A 22,787-nucleotide genomic window follows, 5' to 3' on the forward strand; every position below is an offset into this window, starting at 1 on the left:
CCACCCACGGAGACACGCCGCAACGGCGACATCGGTTCCCTATGGAACGACGTCCGCGACACGCTGCAGACCCTCGGACTCAAGTTCGCCGCAGGCGACGAGGAGGAAGCACCTGGACTACTGCAGCTCCGCGTGCCGCACCACACCAAGTGGCTCAGCCACTCGACGGTGTTGAGGCACGTGAAGCTGCACATGAAGCTGCGCCGCATGGACACGTGGAGGTCCAACGTCAGCCCGGGCACGACGGTGCGAGAGCACGGCGGCGTGGGCTCACGCTCTATCACGGCGGGTGCAGGCCTGTCCGACGCCGAGTATCGCTTTGCTATTACGGCCCGCGCCCACCTGATTGATACCAACAGCACCCTCAAGCGCCGTCGACTCCGGGCCAACGACACCTGCCGGGCTCCGGGATGCTCCTACACGGAAACCCCCGCCCACATCCTGAACAAGTGCAGTCCCAACATGGACGCGATCAGGAAGCGCCACGACGATGCTCTCGAGCGTATCGCTGACGCCCTGCGGCGCAAGGTGGAGAAGTCCGGCGGCAGGCTCGAGGTGGCCATCAACAAGACGGTACCGGAGTACGACGGCGCGGCTCTGCGCACCGACATCGTACTCCGGAGCACAGAGACCAAGCGTGCCATCATCGCCGACCTGGCGATCACCCCACGAGAACCAGCCGAACGACGCGACCACGTCTTCAGCGCTACAGCAAAAGCCGTGACAACAAGATTACCAAGTACCAGACGGTCGCGGCGGCAATGATGCGCGCCGGTTGGCGGGTTCGCGTGACGGGCATCGTCTACGGCTCGCTCGGCTCAGTCCTGCCGAGCAACTTCAAGGTCTACACCGAGCTGCTGGCGCTGCTCAAGCGGGACGCCCGCCGCCTTGACCGCCAGCTCTCCAGCCACTGCATCCGGGCCAGCGCGCGGATATGGAGCGCGCACTGCCGACGACACCGTGAGCGGCAACGAAGCGGCAATGCCTCGCGAGCGTCGCGTGGGTCTGGGGGGGCCCCGCGGCGCACATCGCAGGCACCGGCACGGCGATAAGCTGGTCATCATGACCGACAGGGCACTACCCAGGTAGGGAACCGCCCTTAAAAAACCCAGGAAGACACAAACACCCTCCACATAGTGACATACATATTTTAGCCTAGATTTCAGTTACGGAGAGGTTACTAACTGGTACATAAAATTACACATTCTGTTCTAATCAGTGTGAAAACTGGTTTTCGCCTTTTGGCGGACTTTTTCACTCGCATTTTTGGGCAATCGTCTGCGGCTAGCTTGCTAGCGGCGGACGAGCGGTCTCCGGGGGCGTTCACCTTTCCCCCGCGAGGCCAACTACACCGATCTTCTCTACACTTTTCTAATTCGCCTCCGTCTTCGGTCTTCGGTTGTCGGGCTTTTTTTTTCTTTTTGACCAATCAGAGTGCGCCATGCGACTCTTCTGGCCAATCAGAGACCGGGCCCTGTCCTCGGACAGCGAGGCCTCCACGGCCAGCCAATCAAGTCTCGGCAGCGACGCGTCTTTCTATAGCGCAGCTGACGAGGCCGATCTGGCGGCCCCCGATTGGTCCGACTTTCGGCCAATCAGCGACGACGAGGGGGCAGGGGTTTACACTTTTGCCCCCGTTTCGACTTCAACTTCAGGCCAAAATGGCGATTTCGACCCTCCACGCGCCGTGCCACTGCTCGGCACCGGCGGCGATTCAGCAGGTGCAACTTCGGGCACGTGTGCAACACATGCAGCGCCCATTGCACGCCAAGCGGCATCGCGGGACGACGCCTCGGCCGCCCAAGCGCAGCCCCGCCCTTCCAGCACGACCTCGCGCCGTTTGGCGGATCGCCATCAAGACGTGCGAGAGCCAGGCGGGGTCGGGCAAAATATACTTACTCTAAGTATGCCCGAATCCCTGCCCTCTCAGGCTGAACGCGGCCCCATACTTGATCTAAGTATGGGAGGATCCCTGGCCTCTCAGGCTGTACGCGAGACCCGTACGGCCGAATCCCTGGCTTCTCAGCCTGTACGCGGGGCTATACTTGGTCTAAGTATGCCCCGGTCGCTGGCCTCTCAGCCCGCACGCGGCTCGGCCTCGCGGCTGCCTTCCCAGGCGCCGCCGACTTCGCGCTCTGGCGCGGCCCACACGCCGCCGCCGAGCCTCCAAGCGCGCCCGTTGGCTTCCGCAGACGCAGGGCTCGCGGCGACGGCCCTCGCCAGCCCCCAAGACCCCCCCTACGATGTGGCACCACCCGGCAGGGCGGCCGGCAGGCTGCCCGACTCGGTATCGCCGGGTGCTACACTCTCAGCCGCCACAGCTCGGGCCTTGGCGGTCCGCCATTGGCCCTTGGAGCTCGACAGCGACAGCAGCGACGACGAGGACGCTCAAGACCCCCACGCCGCCGCCCCAGGCCCCCCGCAGACGTCGCGAGTGTGCTTGCCCCACCCGGCAGGGCAGGCAGCATGCTCGCCGACCCAGCAGCGCTGGCAGCCGGTCTGGCTCGCGCTCCGCCGCCCCCATCGGCACCCCAGGACCCAAGCCCCGCCTTCCCTGCTGACCCCGCCGGCCAGAACCCTCGCGCCGCCGCCCCAGCCCGTGTTGAAGTCCACACAGTCGTGGCACCACCCGGCAGGGCGGGCGGCATGCTGCCCGACCCGGGGTTGGTTGACTCAAGCCCAGCAGCGGCTACCGCAGCTACTCCAGCTCCGGTAGCTGCTACTGCTACAACTGCTCGCGCTGCTGCTCGCGTCGCCGTGGAGCACCACGCGCACGCTGAGCCGAACCAAGAACATCTACCGATGGCTCGCGTGCTCGTGGAGCCCATGCAGGTCGACGAGTGCAGCAGCTGCGACCGCAGCACTTTGACAGCCGACGACGGGAGCGGTGACGACGTTGCAGCCCCAAGCTCCATGCTCAGCAACGACGTCGCCGCCCCCATGGACGTTGACTCCGGCACCAGTTGCCCTCCAACGTTGCAGCAGCCGCTCCAGCGACCGCGTGCGCTGCACGTAGGCAGCAAGCGCCGCCGACTCGACGCAGATGACGGTGAAGAAGCTCACCAGCTGCAAGAAGAGGAGGAGGCTGGCATTCATGCCCCAGCGCTCAGGCTATCCGCGGCCAGCGCTCAACCGGCCTCCGTTCTCGCCGTGTACACGCACAACGCGTCGCGGTTCGACTGCACGCTGTGCGCGTACACGGCCGGCAGCTTCGCGTCACTTCTGACGCACAGGAACTCTCGGCACCGCCGCACCGCATTCCTCGACCGATTCTCGGCGGGTTGCGCGTGTGGCGTGCCATTCGCCTCGAGGCTGGCTGCAGCAAGACACGCGCAAGCGTGCGCCAGCCTCTCGAGCGCACCATCGGCCGAGGCTTCGTCGGCAGCAGGAACATCAAGCCCCACTGCCGACGGAGCCGACTCCACCGTCTCAGCCGTGGCTCACGCTGAGCCCGGCCTGCCCCACCACAACGACACGGAGCTCACAGCGTCCCCCCCGCTGGTGAGCTCCTCCGATGTTGAAGTGCAGGCAACAAAGACCGAAGCCACCGACAACCGCTGGGGCGCCCCGCTTCCGCGCGTGCTGGTCGCGTCTCGAATCGCCGGGCGCCTCGCTCAGGTGCCACCCCCACGCTGGGGCCCCCCGCTGCCGCGCACCACCATCGCAGCCCGCATTGCGACGAGGCTCGCAGCCACGCCTGCCTCCCGCTGGGACCCACCGCTGCCACGAAGCCTGGTTGTGTCACGCATCGCCGCCCGCCTGCTACCCGCGCTACCAGACGCGCCTGCATGCGAGGAAGAGGCCAAGGACAGCGACACGATGGACTGGGCGCCAACTTGGACAAACGAGGAGACCAAGGAAAGCGAGCCACATGACGAAGCGCCAGGGCAGGTCGACGAGGAGACCATCGACGACGCCGACGGCGAGTGGCTTTTGCGCTTCGACGGTGCTTGCCGTGCAAACCCAGGCCCAGGCGGCGCCGGCGCAGCTCTCTTCAAGCCCAGCGGCCCCGTAGTGTGGACTTGTTCCCACTACGACCCGAGCACCACGGCAACGAACAACACAGCAGAGTACACTGCGTTGCTGCTCGGGGCCAGGGCCGCCGCCGACCACGGCGTCACGAAGCTGCGCATCGAGGGCGACAGCACGCTGGTCATCCAGCAAGTGCGGGGCATCTTCGCGACGAGAAGCACGCGGCTCCGAGCACTGCGCAACAAGGTCAAGCTCGAGCTCGCGCGCGTGGGGAGCTTCTCGCTCCACCACATCGACCGACGCCACACCAAGCTCGAGTGCAGTGTGCACCCCGATGGCAGGGGCTGCACCAACACCTCCGTGGCGACCGCAGCGCCTACTGCTCCTGCAGCGCCCTTGCCCTCAGCCCGGCCTCCTGCATCTACGGCCGCTCCGTCTCCTGATGACGACCACAGCGACCAAGGCGACATCGACGACGGCGAGGTGTACGCCGCAATGTGCATCAGCCCCGATGCTGTGCCGCACCGCCGACCGCGCTTCCGCCTACGGCGCTTGACGGACGAAGAGTCCGAGGAGGCTGGCAACGTCGTGGAGAGGTTGGCAGCGTCGCTGGCGGCGAAGATTGCAGATGCGCCAGACTGGGAGACGGCGGAGGGCTACATCACGGCCCTACCGTACGCCCTCTACGACAAGCTGCAGCCGTACTCCCAGTCCCAGCACCAACCTCCACGTCAACAGCAGCAGCAGCAGCGGCAACGCCCACGGCAGCAGCAGCAAACACGGCAGCGTCGACAGCGGAGATGCAAGCGCGGCGGTGGCAGCCAACACAGGCAGCGGAAGACGCGCCGCCGACGGCCCCCACGGGTGACACGCCACCACCGCGAGCACCGGATCGATGAAGCCCTCGACGACCTCCACGCGCTCGAGAGCAGGCGCCCTCAGGACAGGACGGCCATCAGCAAGGCCAGGCGTCGAGTCGGTCGCATCCGCTCCGCCCTTGACCAGCACCAATTGCGCCACCGCTTCGACACCGACGAGAAGGCCTGCGTGGACGGCATCCTGGCCGCCGCGCGCGACAAGGACAGGGCGGCATCAGTGACGACAACAGCGCAAACAGCGGCTCCGCCTCATTCTGCACCAGCTTCAGCTCCTTCGTCGGCGGTGGACGACGGAATCTGCCCGATTCCGGGAGACTTGCTCCATGCCTTCTTCACAGACGTGAACACGCCGCGCACGGAGTTCGACGCCGACTCGCCCATCGGAGCCCGCTTTCGGGAGGCGCTTGCTCAGCTGCCCGCTGCCATCGCTGCCACGGAGCTACTCATGGAGCCGCCGTCGCCGGACGAGGTTGAGGACCAGTTGCAACGTGTACGGGGTACGTCCAGCCCCGGCTTGGACGGAGTGGGGTACGACGTCTACAAGACCTTCACACAGCAACTCCTACCGGCCCTGCACGCCGCTTTCTCCAGGTGTTGGACTGATCAGCGCGTCCCACAGAGCTGGAAGCTCGGAGTCGTGCGGCTCCTGTTCAAGAAAGGAGATCGGCAGGACCCCGCCAACTGGAGGCCGATCTGCCTCCAGCAAGCCGTCTACAAGCTGTACGCCGGTATCCTGGCCCACCGGTTCACACGCTGGCTCGACGCCAACACCCGGCACGCTGACGCACAGAAGGGATTCCGCGCGGTTAACGGCTGCGGGGAACACAATTTCCTCGCAGCCACGCTGACGGACAACGCCCGCCGCCGACGCCGCGAGCTGCACGTGGTCTGGTACGACATCAAGAACGCGTTCGGCAGTGTGCCCCACGAACTGCTGTGGGAGGTGCTGAGGCGCATGGGAGTGCCGGCGCAGTTCATCGCGTGCTGCCAAGGGATCTACGACGCGGCAGCTTTCACGGTCGGGAACGCAGCAGACGGCACGACGGCCCCAATTCAGCTGCGCTTGGGCGTGTTTCAGGGATGTCCCTTGAGCCCCCACCTCTTCACGGCGGTGATCAGCCCACTCCTCCACGCACTCAAGCGGCTCCCTGGCACGGGGGTACAGCTCTCAGCCGTCGACCGGCCAGGTGCGTCAGCATATGCCGACGACCTCAAGGTCTTCAGTGACACCAAGGATGGCATCACGCGGCAGCACCAGCTCGTCACCGACTTCCTGCGCTGGACAGGCATGGTGGCAAACCCGTCCAAGTGCAGCACCATGTCTGTCCAGAGGGACAACCGCGGCGTTTTGAAGACCGCCAACCTCACGCTCCAGCTGGACGGCGCCCAAATCCCAGCACTCGGGATGACCGAGGCGTACGCGTACCTAGGCATAGGCGACGGATTCGACCACGTACGCCGCCGCGTCGAGTTGGCCCCCAAGCTCCGCGAACTGAAGGCAGACACGACGGCGCTGATGCAGTCGGGGCTGGCGCCGTGGCAAGTTGTGAAGGCCCTCAAGGTTTACATCTACCCACGCGTGGAATATGCCCTCCGCCACCTCCGACCGTTTCAGCAGCAGCTCCAAGGCTTTGACCGACACCTCGCGCGCGGGCTGCGTCACCTTCTCCGCCTGCCAACATCAGCCACCACCGAGTTCCTGTATGCACCAACGTCGCGAGGAGGTTTGGGGCTGCTACCGCTTACAGAGGTTCACGGTGCCCTTCAGATTGCGCACGCCTGGCAGACCCTGCACTCGCCGGACCCCGCCATCCGCCGCATTGCCCGCGTGCAGCTTCGCCAAGTCGCCGACGCCCGGCACCGCTTGGACGCCGAGCACTGGAAGGAGCGGGGGGAGGAGCTGTGCGAGCGGCTGCTAAACTCGCAGCTCGGGACATCGGCCCACGCGCCTCCCAAACGACGCAATTGCGACATCGGCTCGCTGTGGGTCGATGTCCAGCGCCACCTCCGCTCTCTCGGCCTGCAGCTACAGACAGCCCCCTCGGACACGCACACTGGCGCACCAGCTCAGCCTCTCCAGCTTCGCGTGCCGCACCACGACAAGTGGCTGACGCACAAGGACGTGCTGCGGCACGTGAAGCTGCACATCAAGAATAACCACTGGCACCGCTGGACATCCATGCGGGACCAAGGGAAGACGGCCCGCGCCCACGGCGGTGAAGGCAGCGGCTTCCTTACGCAGCCGCGAGGCATGTGGGAAGCCGACTACCGGTTCGCGGTGGCGGGTCGTCTTAACCAAGTGGACACGTACAGCGTACTGAAGCGCCGGCGCCTGCGCTCGCACGACAGATGCCGCCAGCCAGGATGCCATCGTGCCGAAACACTGGCTCACGTGCTAAACCACTGTCCCGGCACGATGGACGCGGTCCGAGGGCGGCACGACGGAGCGCTCAAGCGCATCGAGCGTGAGCTCCACGCGTCGGCCACGGACCGCCGGGACCGCGTCGAGCTCCGAGTGAACCAGACCGTGCCGTCACTCGCCGGCCCCGCGTTACGGCCCGATCTCCAGCTCTACAACCACACCAAGAAGACGGTGGCGGTGGTCGACCTGGCCGTGGCGTTTGAGGAGCAGGCGAGTGACGACGCGAGCAGCTCGGCGCTGTCCCTTATCGCAAGCCACAAGCGAGCCAAGTACGACCGCATCAAGCGACACCTCGAGCGCCAAGGATGGAAGGTACACCTCTCGGCGCTCGTGTACGGGTCGCTTGGGGCGGTCGCTAGTGGCAACTACCAGGTGTACACCACACACCTGGGGCTACTCAAGCGCGATGCAAAGCGGCTGGACCGGCAGCTGTCTGTCGAATGCATCCAGTCCAGCCGCCGCATCTGGAATCTACACTGCAGCCAGCACCGGACTCGCCAACACCAGGCGAGGCCCAGCCAAGGACCAAGAGGCAGCCGGGCGACGGAGACCGGGGGGACTCCGTCCCAGACAAGCCGCCGCTAGGCGGAAACCAGGCCCAAGACGGCCGACAGGGCCCCACCCAGGTAGGGAACCGCCCTAGAAACCCATTTCGGTGGTCGACTCGAAGGCCTTACCTATTTTTTTCTTAGACATTCAATTAGGTAGCGACCAAATTACAAATTTGGTAACGAGTAAGCCAAATGGTAATACACAAAACTTTTCTGTTCTAATCAGTGTGAAAACTGGTTTTCGCCTTTTGGCGGACTTTTTCACTCGCATTTTTGGGCAATCGTCTGCGGCTAGCTTGCTAGCGGCGGACGAGCGGTCTCCGGGGGCGTTCACCTTTCCCCCGCGAGGCCAACTACAATCTACGCACCGATCTTCTCTACACTTTTCTAATTCGCCTCCGTCTTCGGTCTTCGGTTGTCGGGCTTTTTTCTTTTTGACCAATCAGAGCGCGCCATGCGCCTCTTCTGGCCAATCAGAGACCGGGCCCTGTCCTCGGACAGCGAGGCCTCCACGGCCAGCCAATCAAGTCTCGGCAGCGACGCGTCTTTCTATAGCGCAGCTGACGAGGCCGATCTGGCGGCCCCCGATTGGTCCGACTTTCGGCCAATCAGCGACGACGAGGGGGCAGGGGTTTACACTTTTGCCCCCGTTTCGACTTCAACTTCAGGCCAAAATGGCGATTTCGACCCTCCACGCGCCGTGCCACTGCTCGGCACCGGCGGCGATTCAGCGGGTGCAACTTCGGGCACGTGTGCAACACATGCAGCGCCCATTGCACGCCAAGCGGCATCGCGGGACGACGCCTCGGCCGCCCAAGCGCAGCCCCGCCCTTCCAGCACGACCTCGCGCCGTTTGGCGGATCGCCATCAAGACGTGCGAGAGCCAGGCGGGGTCGGGCAAAATATACTTACTCTAAGTATGCCCGAATCCCTGCCCTCTCAGGCTGAACGCGGCCCCATACTTGATCTAAGTATGGGAGGATCCCTGGCCTCTCAGGCTGTACGCGAGACCCGTACGGCCGAATCCCTGGCTTCTCAGCCTGTACGCGGGGCTATACTTGGTCTAAGTATACCCCGGTCGCTGGCCTCTGAGCCCGTACACAGCTCGGCCTCGCGGCTGCCTTCCCAGGCGCCGCCGACTTCGCGCTCTGGCGCGGCCCACACGCCGCCGCCGAGCCTCCAAGCGCGCCCGTTGGCTTCCGCAGACGCAGGGCTCGCGGCGACGGCCCTCGCCAGCCCCCAAGACCCCCCCTACGATGTGGCACCACCCGGCAGGGCGGCCGGCAGGCTGCCCGACTCGGTATCGCCGGGTGCTACACTCTCAGCCGCCACAGCTCGGGCCTTGGCGGTCCGCCATTGGCCCTTGGAGCTCGACAGCGACAGCAGCGACGACGAGGATGCTCAAGACCCCCACGCCGCCGCCCCAGGACCCCCCGCGGACGTCGCGAGTGTGCTTGCCCCACCCGGCAAAGCAGGCGGCATGCTCGTCGACCCAGCAGCGCTGGCAGCCGGTCTGGCTCGCGCTCCGCCGCCCCCATCGGCACCCCAGGACCCAAGCCCCGCCTCCCAAGATGGCCCCGCCGGCCAGAACCCTCGCGCCGCCGCCCTCGACCATGTTGAAGTCCACACAGTCGTGGCACCACCCGGCAGGGCGGGCGGCATGCTGCCCGACCCGGGGTTGGTTGACTCAAGCCCAGCAGCGGCTACCGCAGCTACTCCAGCTCCGGTAGCTGCTACTGCTACAACTGCTCGCGCTGCTGCTCGCGTCGCCGTGGAGCACCACGCGCACGCTGAGCCGAACCAAGAACATCTACCGATGGCTCGCGTGCTCGTGGAGCCCATGCAGGTCGACGAGTGCAGCAGCTGCGACCGCAGCACTTTGACAGCCGACGACGGGAGCGGTGACGACGTTGCAGCCCCAAGCTCCATGCTCAGCAACGACGTCGCCGCCCCCATGGACGTTGACTCCGGCACCAGTTGCCCTCCAACGTTGCAGCAGCCGCTCCAGCGACCGCGTGCGCTGCACGTAGGCAGCAAGCGCCGCCGACTCGACGCAGATGACGGTGAAGAAGCTCACCAGCTGCAAGAAGAGGAGGAGGCTGGCATTCATGCCCCAGCGCTCAGGCTATCCGCGGCCAGCGCTCAACCGGCCTCCGTCCTCGCCGTGTACACGCACAACGCGTCGCGGTTCGACTGCACGCTGTGCGCGTACACGGCCGGCAGCTTCGCGTCACTTCTGACGCACAGGAGCTCTCGGCACCGCCGCACCGCATTCCTCGACCGATTCTCGGCGGGTTGCGCGTGTGGCGTGCCATTCGCCTCGAGGCTGGCTGCAGCAAGACACGCGCAAGCGTGCGCCAGCCTCTCGAGCGCACCATCGGCCGAGGCTTCGTCGGCAGCAGGAACATCAAGCCCCACTGCCGACGGAGCCGACTCCACCGTCTCAGCCGTGGCTCACGCTGAGCCCGGCCTGCCCCACCACAACGACACGGAGCTCACAGCGTCCCCCCCGCTGGTGAGCTCCTCCGATGTTGAAGTGCAGGCAACAAAGACCGAAGCCACCGACAACCGCTGGGGCGCCCCGCTTCCGCGCGTGCTGGTCGCGTCTCGAATCGCCGGGCGCCTCGCTCAGGTGCCACCCCCACGCTGGGGCCCCCCGCTGCCGCGCACCACCATCGCAGCCCGCATTGCGACGAGGCTCGCCGCCACACCTGCCCCCCGCTGGGACCCACCGCTGCCACGAAGCCTGGTTGTGTCACGCATCGCCGCCCGCCTGCTACCCGCGCTACCAGACGCGCCTGCATGCGAGGAAGAGGCCAAGGACAGCGACACGATGGACTGGGCGCCAACTTGGACAAACGAGGAGACCAAGGAAAGCGAGCCACATGACGAAGCGCCAGGGCAGGTCGACGAGGAGACCATCGACGACGCCGACGGCGAGTGGCTTTTGCGCTTCGACGGTGCTTGCCGTGCAAACCCAGGCCCAGGCGGCGCCGGCGCAGCTCTCTTCAAGCCCAGCGGCCCCGTAGTGTGGACTTGTTCCCACTACGACCCGAGCACCACGGCAACGAACAACACAGCAGAGTACACTGCGTTGCTGCTCGGGGCCAGGGCCGCCGCCGACCACGGCGTCACGAAGCTGCGCATCGAGGGCGACAGCACGCTGGTCATCCAGCAAGTGCGGGGCATCTTCGCGACGAGAAGCACGCGGCTCCGAGCACTGCGCAACAAGGTCAAGCTCGAGCTCGCGCGCGTGGGGAGCTTCTCGCTCCACCACATCGACCGGCAGGCGAACGGTCACGCCGACCGCCTTGCCAACGCCGGCCTCGACCGACGCCGCACCAAGCTCGAGTGCAGTGTGCACCCCGATGGCAGGGGCTGCACCAACACCTCCGTGGCGACCGCAGCGCCTACTGCTCCTGCAGCGCCCTTGCCCTCAGCCCGGCCTCCTGCATCTACGGCCGCTCCGTCTCCTGATGACGACCACAGCGACCAAGGCGACATCGACGACGGCGAGGTGTACGCCGCAATGTGCATCAGCCCCGATGCTGTGCCGCACCGCCGACCGCGCCTCCGCCTACGGCGCTTGACGGACGAAGAGTCCGAGGAGGCTGGCAACGTCGTGGAGAGGTTGGCAGCGTCGCTGGCGGCGAAGATTGCAGATGCGCCAGACTGGGAGACGGCGGAGGGCTACATCACGGCCCTACCGTACGCCCTCTACGACAAGCTGCAGCCGTACTCCCAGTCCCAGCACCAACCTCCACGTCAACAGCAGCAGCAGCAGCGGCAACGCCCACGGCAGCAGCAGCAAACACGGCAGCGTCGACAGCGGAGATGCAAGCGCGGCGGTGGCAGCCAACACAGGCAGCGGAAGACGCGCCGCCGACGGCCCCCACGGGTGACACGCCACCACCGCGAGCACCGGATCGATGAAGCCCTCGACGACCTCCACGCGCTCGAGAGCAGGCGCCCTCAGGACAGGACGGCCATCAGCAAGGCCAGGCGTCGAGTCGGTCGCATCCGCTCCGCCCTTGACCAGCACCAATTGCGCCACCGCTTCGACACCGACGAGAAGGCCTGCGTGGACGGCATCCTGGCCGCCGCGCGCGACAAGGACAGGGCGGCATCAGTGACGACAACAGCGCAAACAGCGGCTCCGCCTCATTCTGCACCAGCTTCAGCTCCTTCGTCGGCGGTGGACGACGGAATCTGCCCGATTCCGGGAGACTTGCTCCATGCCTTCTTCACAGACGTGAACACGCCGCGCACGGAGTTCGACGCCGACTCGCCCATCGGAGCCCGCTTTCGGGAGGCGCTTGCTCAGCTGCCCGCTGCCATCGCTGCCACGGAGCTACTCATGGAGCCGCCGTCGCCGGACGAGGTTGAGGACCAGTTGCAACGTGTACGGGGTACGTCCAGCCCCGGCTTGGACGGAGTGGGGTACGACGTCTACAAGACCTTCACACAGCAACTCCTACCGGCCCTGCACGCCGCTTTCTCCAGGTGTTGGACTGATCAGCGCGTCCCACAGAGCTGGAAGCTCGGAGTCGTGCGGCTCCTGTTCAAGAAAGGAGATCGGCAGGACCCCGCCAACTGGAGGCCGATCTGCCTCCAGCAAGCCGTCTACAAGCTGTACGCCGGTATCCTGGCCCACCGGTTCACACGCTGGCTCGACGCCAACACCCGGCACGCTGACGCACAGAAGGGATTCCGCGCGGTTAACGGCTGCGGGGAACACAATTTCCTCGCAGCCACGCTGACGGACAACGCCCGCCGCCGACGCCGCGAGCTGCACGTGGTCTGGTACGACATCAAGAACGCGTTCGGCAGTGTGCCCCACGAACTGCTGTGGGAGGTGCTGAGGCGCATGGGAGTGCCGGCGCAGTTCATCGCGTGCTGCCAAGGGATCTACGACGCGGCAGCTTTCACGGTCGGGAACGCAGCAGACGGCACGACGGCCCCAATTCAGCTGCGCTTGGGCGTGTTTCAGGGATGTCCCTTGAGCCCCCACCTCTTCACGGCGGTGATCAGCCCACTCCTCCACGCACTCAAGCGGCTCCCTGGCACGGGGGTACAGCTCTCAGCCGTCGACCGGCCAGGTGCGTCAGCATATGCCGACGACCTCAAGGTCTTCAGTGACACCAAGGATGGCATCACGCGGCAGCACCAGCTCGTCACCGACTTCCTGCGCTGGACAGGCATGGTGGCAAACCCGTCCAAGTGCAGCACCATGTCTGTCCAGAGGGACAACCGCGGCGTTTTGAAGACCGCCAACCTCACGCTCCAGCTGGACGGCGCCCAAATCCCAGCACTCGGGATGACCGAGGCGTACGCGTACCTGGGCATAGGCGACGGATTCGACCACGTACGCCGCCGCGTCGAGTTGGCCCCCAAGCTCCGCGAACTGAAGGCAGACACGACGGCGCTGATGCAGTCGGGGCTGGCGCCGTGGCAAGTTGTGAAGGCCCTCAAGGTTTACATCTACCCACGCGTGGAATATGCCCTCCGCCACCTCCGACCGTTTCAGCAGCAGCTCCAAGGCTTTGACCGACACCTCGCGCGCGGGCTGCGTCACCTTCTCCGCCTGCCAACATCAGCCACCACCGAGTTCCTGTATGCACCAACGTCGCGAGGAGGTTTGGGGCTGCTACCGCTTACAGAGGTTCACGGTGCCCTTCAGATTGCGCACGCCTGGCAGACCCTGCACTCGCCGGACCCCGCCATCCGCCGCATTGCCCGCGTGCAGCTTCGCCAAGTCGCCGACGCCCGGCACCGCTTGGACGCCGAGCACTGGAAGGAGCGGGGGGAGGAGCTGTGCGAGCGGCTGCTAAACTCGCAGCTCGGGACATCGGCCCACGCGCCTCCCAAACGACGCAATTGCGACATCGGCTCGCTGTGGGTCGATGTCCAGCGCCACCTCCGCTCTCTCGGCCTACAGCTACAGACAGCCCCCGCGGACACGCACACTGGCGCACCAGCTCAGCCTCTCCAGCTTCGCGTGCCGCACCACGACAAGTGGCTGACGCACAAGGACGTGCTGCGGCACGTGAAGCTGCACATCAAGAATAACCACTGGCACCGCTGGACATCCATGCGGGACCAAGGGAAGACGGCCCGCGCCCACGGCGGTGAAGGCAGCGGCTTCCTTACGCAGCCGCGAGGCATGTGGGAAGCCGACTACCGGTTCGCGGTGGCGGGTCGTCTTAACCAAGTGGACACGTACAGCGTACTGAAGCGCCGGCGCCTGCGCTCGCACAACAGATGCCGCCAGCCAGGATGCCATCGTGCCGAAACACTGGCTCACGTGCTAAACCACTGTCCCGGCACGATGGACGCGGTCCGAGGGCGGCACGACGGAGCGCTCAAGCGCATCGAGCGTGAGCTCCACGCGTCGGCCACGGACCGCCGGGACCGCGTCGAGCTCCGAGTGAACCAGACCGTGCCGTCACTCGCCGGCCCCGCGTTACGGCCCGATCTCCAGCTCTACAACCACACCAAGAAGACGGTGGCGGTGGTCGACCTGGCCGTGGCGTTTGAGGAGCAGGCGAGTGACGACGCGAGCAGCTCGGCGCTGTCCCTTATCGCCAGCCACAAGCGAGCCAAGTACGACCGCATCAAGCGACACCTCGAGCGCCAAGGATGGAAGGTACACCTCTCGGCGCTCGTGTACGGGTCGCTTGGGGCGGTCGCTAGTGGCAACTACCAGGTGTACACCACACACCTGGGGCTACTCAAGCGCGATGCAAAGCGGCTGGACCGGCAGCTGTCTGTCGAATGCATCCAGTCCAGCCGCCGCATCTGGAATCTACACTGCAGCCAGCACCGGACTCGCCAACACCAGGCGAGGCCCAGCCAAGGACCAAGAGGCAGCCGGGCGACGGAGACCGGGGGGACTCCGTCCCAGACAAGCCGCCGCTAGGCGGAAACCAGGCCCAAGACGGCCGACAGGGCCCCACCCAGGTAGGGAACCGCCCTAGAAACCCATTTCGGTGGTCGACTCGAAGGCCTTACCTATTTTTTCCTTAGACATTCAATTAGGTAGCGACCAAATTACAAATTTGGTAACGAGTAAGCCAAATGGTAATACACAAAACTTTTCTGTTCTAATCAGTGTGAAAACTGGTTTTCGCCTTTTGGCGGACTTTTTCACTCGCATTTTTGGGCAATCGTCTGCGGCTAGCTTGCTAGCGGCGGACGAGCGGTCTCCGGGGGCGTTCACCTTTCCCCCGCGAGGCCAACTACACCGATCTTCTCTACACTTTTCTAATTCGCCTCCGTCTTCGGTCTTGGGCTGTCGGATTTTTTTCTTTTTGACCAATCAGAGCGCGCCATGCGACTCTTCTGGCCAATCAGAGACCGGGCCCTGTCCTCGGACAGCGAGGCCTCCACGGCCAGCCAATCAAGTCTCGGCAGCGACGCGTCTTTCTATAGCGCAGCTGACGAGGCCGATCTGGCGGCCCCCGATTGGTCCGACTTTCGGCCAATCAGCGACGACGAGGGGGCAGGGGTTTACACTTTTGCCCCCGTTTCGACTTCAACTTCAGGCCAAAATGGCGATTTCGACCCTCCACGCGCCGTGCCACTGCTCGGCACCGGCGGCGATTCAGCGGGTGCAACTTCGGGCACGTGTGCAACACATGCAGCGCCCATTGCACGCCAAGCGGCATCGCGGGACGACGCCTCGGCCGCTCAAGCGCAGCCCCGCCCTTCCAGCACGACCTCGCGCCGTTTGGCGGATCGCCATCAAGACGTGCGAGAGCCAGGCGGGGTCGGGCAAAATATACTTACTCTAAGTATGCCCGAATCCCTGCCCTCTCAGGCTGAACGCGGCCCCATACTTGATCTAAGTATGGGAGGGATCCCTGGCCTCTCAGGCTGTACGCGAGACCCGTACGGCCGAATCCCCTGGCCTCTCAGCCTGTACGCGGGGCTATACTTTGGTCTAAGTATGCCCCGGTCGCTGGGCCTCTCAGCCCGCACGGCGGCTCGGCCTCGGCGGCTGCCCCTCGCAGGCCGCCGGCCGACTTCGCGCTCTGGCGCGGCCCACACGCCGCCGCCGAGCCTCCAAGCGCGCCCGTTGGCTTTCGCAGACGCAGGGCTCGCGGCGACGGCCCTCGCCAGCCCCCAAGACCCCCCCTACGATGTGGCACCACCCGGCAGGGCGGCCGGCAGGCTGCCCGACTCGGTATCGCCGGGTGCTACACTCTCAGCCGCCACAGCTCGGGCCTTGGCGGTCCGCCATTGGCCCTTGGAGCTCGACAGCGACAGCAGCGACGACGAGGACGCTCAAGACCCCCACGCCGCCGCCCCAGGACCCCCCGCAGACGTCGCGAGTGTGCTTGCCCCACCCGGCAGGGCAGGCAGCATGCTCGCCGACCCAGCAGCGCTGGCAGCCGGTCTGGCTCGCGCTCCGCCGCCCCCATCGGCACCCCAGGACCCAAGCCCTGCCCTCCCTGCTGGCCCCGCCGGCCAGAACCCTCGCGCCGCCGCCCCAGCCCGTGTTGAAGTCCACACAGTCGTGGCACCACCCGGCAGGGCGGGTGGCATGCTGCCCGACCCGGGGTTAGTTGACTCAAGCCCAGCAGCGGCTACCGCAGCTACTCCAGCTCCGGTAGCTGCTACTGCTACAACTGCTCGCGTCGCCGTGGAGCACCACGCGCACGCTGAGCCGAACCAAGAACATCTACCGATGGCTCGCGTGCTCGTGGAGCCCATGCAGGTCGACGAGTGCAGCAGCTGCGACCGCAGCACTTTGACAGCCGACGATGGGAGCGGTGACGACGTTGCAGCCCCAAGCTCCATGCTCAGCAACGACGTCGCCGCCCCCATGGACGTTGACTCCGGCACCAGTTGCCCTCCAACGTTGCAGCAGCCGCTCCAGCGACCGCGTGCGCTGCACGTAGGCAGCAAGCGCCGCCGACTCAACGCAGATGACGGTGAAGAAGCTCACCAGCTGCAAGAAGAGGAGGAGGCTGGCATTCATGCCCCAGCGCTCAGGCTATCCGCGGCCAGCGCTCAACCGGCCTCCGTCCTTGCCGTGTACACGCACAACGCGTCGCGGTTCGACTGCACGCTGTGCGCGTACACGGCCGGCAGCTTCGCATCACTGAAGACGCACAGGAACTCTCGGCACCGCCGCACCGCATTCCTCGACCGATTCTAGGCGGGTTGCGCGTGTGGCGTGCCCTTCGCCTCGAGGCTGGCTGCAGCAAGACACGCGCAAGCCTATCGCACCTCTCGAGCGCACCATTGGCCGAGGCTTCGTCGGCAGCAGGAGCATCAAGCCACACTGTCGACGGAGCCGACTCCACCGTCTCAGCCGCGGGTCACGCTGAGCCCGACCTGCCCCGCCACAACGCCACGGAGCTCACAGCGTCCCCCCCCCGCTGGTGAGCTCCACCGATGTTGAAGTGCAGGCAACAGAGACCGAGGCCACCGAGAACCGCTGGGGCACTCCACTTCCGCGCGTGCTGGTCGCGTCTAGGATCGCCGGGCGCCTCGCTCAGGTGCCACCCCCACGCTGGGGCCCCCCGCTACCGCGCACCACCATCGCGGGCTGCAGTGCGACGAAGCTCGCCGCCACACCTGCCCCCCGCTGGAGCCCACGGCTTCCACGAAGCCTGGTTGCGTCACGCATCGCCAGCCGCCTGCTACCCGCTCTGCCAGACGCGCCTGCATGCGAGGACGAGGCCAAGGACAGCGACGAAATGGACTGGGAGGCGAGCGAGCCGCACGTCGAAGCGCCAGGGCCGGTCGACGAGGAGACCATCGACGACGCCGACGGCGAGTGGCTCCTGCGCTTTGACGGTGCCTGCCGTGCCAACCCAGGCCCAGGCGGCGCCGGCGCAGCTCTCTTCAAGCCAAGCGGTCCCGTAGTGTGGACTTGTTCCCACTACGACCCGAGCACCACGGCAACGAACAACACAGCAGAGTACACTGCGTTGCTTCTCGGGGTCAGGGCTGCCGCCGACCACGGCGTCAAGAAGCTGCGCATCGAGGGCGACAGCACGCTGGTCATCCAGCAAGTGCGGGGCATCTTCGCGACGAGAAGCACGCGGCTCCGAGCGCTGCGCAACAGGGTCAAGCTCGAGCTCGCGCGCGTGGGGAGCTTCTCGCTCCACCACATCGACCGGCAGGCGAACGGCCACGCAGACCGCCTCGCCAACGCTGGCCTCGACCGACGCCGCACCCAGCTCGAGTGCAGTGTGCACCCCGATGGTAGGGGCTGCACCAACACCTCCGTAGCGACCGCAGCGCCTACAGCTTCTGCAGCACCCTCGACCCCAATCCGGCCTCCTGCAACTACGGCCGCTCCGTTTCACAGCGACCAAGGCCACATCGACGAGGACGACGAACGTCGTGCCGACATCGACGACGGTGAAATCTACGCCCCAATGACGCTCGGGCCAGACGAAGTGCCTGCTCCGCGACCGCGCCTCCGACTCCGCCAACTCAGCGACGAAGAACTCGAGGCCGCTGGTGCCATCGTGGAAAGGCTCAGCGCATCGTTGTCAGCCAAGATCACCGACGCAGAAGACTGGGGGACGGCAGAAGGCTACATTACGGCCCTGCCTCACCTGCTGTACGACAAGCTCCTACCGTACTCGCGGACAGCGCCCCGTCATCAGCGGCCACCCCGGCCATCGCGCAACCGGCAAGACCACCCGCAGCCGCGACGCGACCAACCGCAGCGCAACGTGGACGAACAGCAGCATGCGGAGTCACAGCAGGGTGAAGACCAGCGACAGCAGCAGCCGCCGACGCGCCGCCGACGTCGGCGAGGGAAGCGTAGAGGCCGCCGACAGCGACGACACCCTCGCCAGCCAGGACAGAGTACCAGAGCCTCCCAGCAAAGCCGGCAGCGCCGACCCCGACCCCCGCGCGTTACCCGCCACCACCGCGAGCACCGCATCGACGAGGCGTTGGATGAGCTCCATACACTGGAGCGGGCGCGGCCACAGGACCGATCGGCGATTGACAAGGCGAGACGGCGCGTCGGACGTGTCCGCGGGGCCATCAACCAACACCTGCTGCGCCACCGGTTTGACACCGACGAGAAAGGCGTGCGTGGCGGACATCTTGGAGAAAGCGCACGCGGCGCGAGCGGCACGTACGGCACAGGCGGCGGGCGCAGCAACGTCTACAGGAGGAGCAGCGACAGCACCAACACAGCAAGCAGCCACGTCAGCCCTTGGTGATGCCGACGACGGAACCTGCCCCATCCTGGCCGACGAGCTCTGGCAGTACTTCACCGGCACCAACACGCCGCGCTGGGAGTTCAACCCCGCGACACCCGTCGGCGAGGCGTTCCGTACGGCGATGGCAAGGCTTCCTCCGGCGACGAGGCTCCGCGAACTGCTGACAGAAGCCCCGACTGCGGACGAAATCGAGACCCAGCTACAGCACGTGCGGGGATCCTCGAGCCCAGGACTCGATGGCATCGGCTACGACGTCTACCAGCGCTTCGCACAGCAACTGCTCCCGGTGCTCACCGCTTCGTTCAAGCGATGCTGGACAGCCAAGATGGTGCCACAGAGCTGGCAGGTGGGGGTCGTGCGACTGCTGTACAAGAAGGGCGCGCATGACGACCCGGCAAACTGGCGGCCCATTTGCCTCCAGCAAGCCATCTACAAGCTTTACACAGGTGTACTTGCTCGGCGACTCGTGCGGTGGCTGGACGTGAACGACAGGCACGCACCAGGACAGAAGGGGTTCAGGGCAGTGAACGGCTGCGGGGAGCACAACTTCCTCGCAGCCACGCTCATCGACCAAGCACGTCGCAAGCGCCGATCCCTATACGAGGTATGGTACGACTTCAGGAACGCCTTCGGCAGCGTGCCATTCCAGCTGCTGTGGGACTCGCTGCAGTGCCTCGGCGCTCCCGCAGACTTCATCGACATGTGCAAGGGGCTGTACCACCAGGCCGCCTTCGTCATCGGGAACGCCGCCGACGGACCGACAGCAGCAATCCGGCAGCAGGTTGGCGTCTTCCAAGGGTGCCCACTGAGCCCCCAGCTCTTCAACGTCGCGATCAGCCCGCTGCTCTTCGCGCTCCGCAGGCTGCCGGAGACCGGGGTGCAGCTGTCCGGCGACGATCGTGTTGGAGTTTCGGCTTATGCGGACGACCTCAAGACCTTCAGCAGCACCAAGGCGGGCGCCACCAAGCAACACGAGCTCGTCGCCGCGTTCCTGGCTTGGACTGGCATGAAAGCCAACGCAGCCAAGTGCAGCAGCATGGGCGTACGGCGCAACAGCAACGGCGCGACAGAGGCGGACAATCTGGACCTCGCGCTCGACGGCACTCCGATCCCCAGCATGACTCACATGCAATCGTACACCTACCTGGGGATCGGAGACGGTTTCGACCATGTGCACCGCCGCATCGAGCTCGCGCCCAAGCTGAAGACGCTCAAGCAGGACACGACGGCGCTACTCGAGTCCGGCCTCGCGCCTTGGCAGGTGGTGAAGGCCGTGAAGGTTTACCTTTACCCTCGTGTCGAGTACGCGCTTCGGCATCTGAGACCCGAAGACCAGCTGCTGGAGAGCTTCGACCTTCACCTCCGCGCCGGCCTTCGCCACCTGCTCCGCCTGCCCAAGAACGCCAACAACGACTTCTTCTACTCGCCGGTCTCGCGCGGTGGCTTGGGACTCCTGCCGCTGGTGGAGCTGCACGCGGCGCTACAAATCGCGCACGGGTGGCAGATGCTTAACTCGACGGACCCAGCCACCCGACGCATCGCGCGCGAGCAGCTCCACCAGATTGCGGATGCAAGGCACCGTCTTGACAAGGCACACTGGAAAGAGCGTGGCGATGAGCTCTGCCAGCTCTTCCTTAACTTGGACCTCGGGACGTCGGCCCACGCACCACCCAAACGCCGCAACTGCGACATCGGCTCGCTGTGGGTCGACGTCCGCAAGAACCTGCAGGCCTTTGGGCTCAAGCTCGAGACCGCCCCGGCCGACGCTGAGTCCGGCACACCCGCCCTGCCGCTGCAGCTTCGCGTGCCACACCACGAGAAGTGGTTGACGCACCGCGACGTGCTGTGGCACGTGAAGCAGCACCTGAAGAACAAACATTGGCGGGCGTGGTGTGCCTTCCAAGACCAAGGCAGGACGGCACGGGCACACGGTGGGGTCGGCAGCGGCTTCATCACCCGCCCCCGTGGCATCTGGGAGAGCGACTACCGCTTTGCGGTGGCCGCTCGTCTCAATATGGTGGACACGAGTGCCACCCTCGCGCGCCGACGCCTCCGCGCCCATGACCGCTGCCGCTACCCGGGCTGCCGCTGGAAGGAGTCACTGGAGCACGTGCTCAACCACTGTCCGGGCACGATGGACGCCGTGCGTGGCCGCCACGACGGTGTGCTCCGAGAGATTGAGCACGCGCTCCGTGCACCATCGGGAGCACGCAGAGAGCTGCGCGTGAACCAGACGGTTCCGGGCCTACCCGGCCCCGCACTACGCCCCGACATCCAGGTCTACAACCACGACCAACCGCACGGTCGCAGTGGTGGACCTGGCGGTGGCCTTCGACAGGCAGGACCGCGACGATCCAGAGACCTCGGGCCTGGCCAAAGCCGCGGCAGAGAAGAAGGCCAAGTACACTGGCATCCAGCGACACCTCGAGCGCCAAGGGTGGAAGGTCCACCTTTCCGCGCTCGTCTACGGATCACTGGGCTCGGTGGCCCCCAACAACTACAAAGTCTACACGGACCACCTGGGGCTCCTCAAGCGTGACGCCAAGCGGCTGGACCGGACGCTTTCGGTCGCGTGCATCCAGTCCAGCCGCCGCATCTGGAACCTGCACTGCGCCAAGCATCGGGCGCGGCAGCACCAGACGCCATCCCAGTCAAGGGGCAGGCGGGTGACGGAGACCGGGGGGGGGCTCCGTCGCGCACCGATCGCCGCTAGACGGCAAAGTTCTGGCCCGCGTAGGCCGAAAGGGCCCCGCCCAGGTAGGGTAAAGCCCTCGGGAAAACCATTCTGGTGTTTGGCTGTTTTTCAACAGTCGAACTTCAACTCGGAGCATATCAGATACACTTACTCACACATTTAGATATCAGATAGGGAACCTTTATTAGGGAGATAACGGGTACACCGGATGGTAAATATACAAAACCTTCTCTGTTCTAATCAGTGTGAAAACTGGTTTTCGCCTTTTGGCGGACTTTTTCACTCGCATTTTTGGGCAATCGTCTGCGGCTAGCTTGCTAGCGGCGGACGAGCGGTCTCCGGGGGCGTTCACCTTTCCCCCGCGAGGCCAACTACACCGATCTTCTCTACACTTTTCTAATTCGCCTCCGTCTTCGGTCTTCGGTTGTCGGGCTTTTTTCTTTTTGACCAATCAGAGCGCGCCATGCGACTCTTCTGGCCAATCAGAGACCGGGCCCTGTCCTCGGACAGCGAGGCCTCCACGGCCAGCCAATCAAGTCTCGGCAGCGACGCGTCTTTCTATAGCGCAGCTGACGAGGCCGATCTGGCGGCCCCCGATTGGTCTGACTTTCGGCCAATCAGCGACGACGAGGGGGCAGGGGTTTACACTTTTGCCCCCGTTTCGGCTTCAACTTCAGGCCAAAATGGCGATTTGGACCCTCCACGCGCCGTGCCACTGCTCGGCACCGGCGGCGATTCAGCGGGTGCAACTTCGGGCACGTGTGCAACACATGCAGCGCCCATTGCACGCCAAGCGGCATCGCGGGACGACGCCTCGGCCGCTCAAGCGCAGCCCCGCCCTTCCAGCACGACCTCGCGCCGTTTGGCGGATCGCCATCAAGACGTGCGAGAGCCAGGCGGGGTCGGACAAAATATACTTACTCTAAGTATGCCCGAATCCCTGCCCTCTCAGGCTGTACGCGGCCCCATACTTGACCTAAGTATGGGAGGATCCCTGGCCTCTCAGGCTGTACGCGGCCCCATACTGGGACCAAGTACAGCCGAATCCCTGGCCTCTCAGCCTGTACGCGG

Source organism: Phytophthora infestans, genomic scaffold (genome assembly GCF_000142945.1).
Source record: "Phytophthora infestans T30-4 supercont1.7 genomic scaffold, whole genome shotgun sequence".
Classification (NCBI taxonomy): Eukaryota; Oomycota; class Peronosporomycetes; order Peronosporales; family Peronosporaceae; genus Phytophthora; species Phytophthora infestans.